Consider the following 3462-nt stretch of genomic DNA (forward strand, 5'->3'; position numbering starts at 1 on the left):
TTGACAGATTCTCTTGGATTTTCAAGGTACATGATCATGTCATCTGCAAAGAGAGATAACTTGACTTCCTCTTTTCCTATTTGAATACCCCTGATTGCCTTCTCTTTTCTGATTGCTCAAGTCAGGATTTCCAATACTATATTGAACAGGAGGGATGAGAGTGGGCATCCTTGTATTGTTCTAGTTTTCAGGGGAAATGGTTCCAGTTTTTGTCCAGTTAGGAGTATGCTGGCTGTGGGTTTCTCGAAGATGGCTTTTACTATTCTGATGTATGTTCCCCGTATGCCTAGCTGTTCGAGAGATTTTTATCAAGAAGTCGTGCTGGATTTTATCAAAAGCTTTTTCTGCATCTAAAGATATAATCATGTGGTTTTTGTTTTGACATCTGTTGATGTATTTAATTACATTTATGGTTTTACGAATGTTGAACCAGCCTTGCATCCCAGGGATGAAGCCAACTTGATCATGATGGATGATTTTTGAGATGTGTTGTTGAATCCGGTTCACTAGGATCTTCTTGAGAATTTTAGCATCTATGTTCATCAAAGATATTGGCCTGTAGTTCTCTTTCTTTGTTGGGTCTTTACCTAGCTTGGGTATCAATGTGATATTAGCTTCATAAAATGATTTGGGGCATGTTCCATCTTTCTCAATCGCCTGGAATACCTTCAGTAGGATTGGTATAAGCTCCTCCTTAAATGTCTTGTAGAATTCTGCCGGAAAGCCATCTGGTCCAGGACTTTTTTTTGTAGGTAGTTTTCTTATTACATAGTCAATTTCCTTGATTGTTATTGGTCTATTTAGGGTCTCAATTTCTTCTTGTTTCAACTTAGGCAGGTTGTGTGATGACAGAAAGTCCTCCATTTCCAAATGGTTTTCAAGTTTGTTTCCATAGAAGTGTACATAGTAGTCTCTAATGATCTTTTGTATTTCTTCAGGATCAGATGTGACTTCATCTTTTGTGTTTCTGATTGTGTTTATTTGGGCTTTTTCTCTCTTTTACTTGTTCATTCTAGCTAAGGGAACCATTGATCTTGTTTATCCTTTCGAAGAACCAGCTTTTTGTTTCATTGATTTTTTGTATTATCTTTTTGTCTTCTATGTCCTGGATTTGGGCTTTTATTTTCTTGATCTGGATTCCTCTGCTGAAATTAGGGTTTTTGTGGTCTTGCTGTTCCAGTTTTTTTAGGTGGCTTCTTAGGCTGTTAATTTGTGATCCTTCCATTTTCTTCATGTGCGTTTGTAGGAATATAAATTCCCCTCTTACTACAGCTTTCATGGAGTCCCAGAGATTTTGGTTAGATGTTTCTTCATTTTCACTTGTTTCCAGGTATCTTTTAATCTCTGGTTTGATTTCATCATTGACCCAGGAGTTGTTTAGCATCATGCTGTTTAGTGTCCATGTCTTTGTGTGTTTTAGGGGGACCTTTTTGGTGTTAATGATTATTTTTATTCCACTGTGGCCCGAGAAGGTGCATGGTAAAATTTCAGTCCTTTTAAATTTGCTTATGCTTGATTTATGGCCAAGTATGTGGTCGATTTTACAGTACATTCCATGTGGTGATGAATAGAAAGTGCATTCTGTGGTCTTTGGATGGAGGGTTCTGTAGGTATCAGTTACGTCCACTTGATCAAGAGTCACATTGAGGTTTTGGATCTCTTTGTTGATTTTTTGTCCTGATGATCTGTCTAGGGTTGTGAGTGGGGTGTTAAAGTCCCGAGTTATGATGGTATTGGAGTTGATATCTTGTTTTAGTTTATCTAGGAGCTGCTTTATGAAAGTTGGTGCTCCTATGTTGGGTGCATATATAGTTAGGATGGATATTTCTTGTTGATGGATTGACCCTTTTATCATTATGTAGTGGCCTTCTCTATCTTTTTAAATTTTTGATAGCTTAAAGGGTATTTTGTCTGAGATTAACATCATGACTCCTCCTTTCTTTTGTGTTCCATTTGCCCGAAAATTTGTTTCCCACTCTCTTACTTTGAGTCTGTGAGTGTCCTTTCTAGTGAGGTGAGTCTCTTGAAGGCAACAGATTGTTGCCTGGTGATATTTTATCCATTTTGCCATTCTATGTCTTTTCAGTGGTGCATTTAGTCCATTCACATTCAAACTAGTTATTGAAATGTGAGCATTAATCCCTATCATAATGTTCTTACAGAGCATTGTTCTTCCTGTTTGTGTGTTGTCTTTCTTTTGGTTTTAGAATTGGATCATGTGCTTTTTTAATCTTTTGCCTGTACTTTTGTGAAGAATGTTGTTGTTCTTTTTTCCTTTTCTTCTGTGTTCAATACTTTCTTAAGTGTTTCTTGTAGAGGTGGTCTTGTGGCTCTGTAGGTTCTTAGGGATTGGATATCTGGGAAAGACTTCAATTCTCCCTCACTGATGAAGCTTAGCTTAGCTGGGTAGGTTATTCTAAGTTGAAATTGTTTATCTTTTAGAACTTTGAAGATAGGGCTCCAAGCTCTCCTAGCCTGGAGGTTTTCTGTAGATAAATCTGCTGCTATTCTAATTGGTCTTCCCTGGTACATAGTCTGACCTTTTTCTCTTGCAGCCTTTAGGATTTTTTCTTTTATACCTACTCTGTTTAGGCGAATTATTATATGTCTGGGAGTTGATCTTCTCATTTGTTGTCTTGCAGGGTTTCTCTGAATCTCTAATCTTTGAATTTTTTCATCCTTGATGAGATAAGGGAAGCTTTCTTGAATGATTTCATGAAATGATTGTTCCAGTGTGACCTCTGATTCTCTCTCTGCCTCAGGAAGGCCAATTACTCTTAGGTTCGGTCTCTTGAAGTGATCATTAATCTCTTGAAGGTCTTGTTCTGTCTCTTTGAGCTTCTTTTCTATGCTTTTGACAGTTTGGGCTAATTCTGTGTTTTGGTCTTCGAGTTCTGAGATTCTTTCTTCTGCTTGGCTAATTCTCCTTTCCATGATTGTTAGTTTGTTATTTATTTCCATCACAGTATACTTTACTGCTGTTATTTCTGACATCAGCTCCTTCCTAGTTTCCTCTTGTCTCTCCTCAATTTTTAAAATTCTCTCCATTAATGTCTTGATGTCTCAGTTTGTTGCTTGCGACCAGTCATTCTGGGGCCTCTTCATTGTTTGTGTTCTGGAATCTGTTTCTCAGTGTCTGATTTCCCAGGAGTCTGTGTGAGAACTATATTCTTCTTTTGGTTTTTCTTCATTTGTGTGATTTTTTTCCCCCGCTCCCTGCTTTTTCCTTCCCTCCATATCACTGTCTTCTTTAATTCTGTTATTCAGGGGTAGAGGGATTGCTTTTACTTCTGTTTGTTCAATCTCCTATTCTTTATGTATGCCCTCTTACTTTGTTCAATTCTGGAGTTGCACTGTAGGTTGGGGGTGGTCCTTTTTGCAGTTTTGAGATTTACTTAAGGGGGGAGCTGTGATTCAAAATCTATCTGCGGGTCCTGGTATTCGCCAACAGGTTTATGGATA

Source organism: Carlito syrichta, unplaced genomic scaffold, assembly GCF_000164805.1.
Source record: "Carlito syrichta isolate Samal-C Ts95f unplaced genomic scaffold, Tarsius_syrichta-2.0.1 Scaffold305187, whole genome shotgun sequence".
Lineage (NCBI taxonomy): Eukaryota > Metazoa > Chordata > Mammalia > Primates > Tarsiidae > Carlito > Carlito syrichta.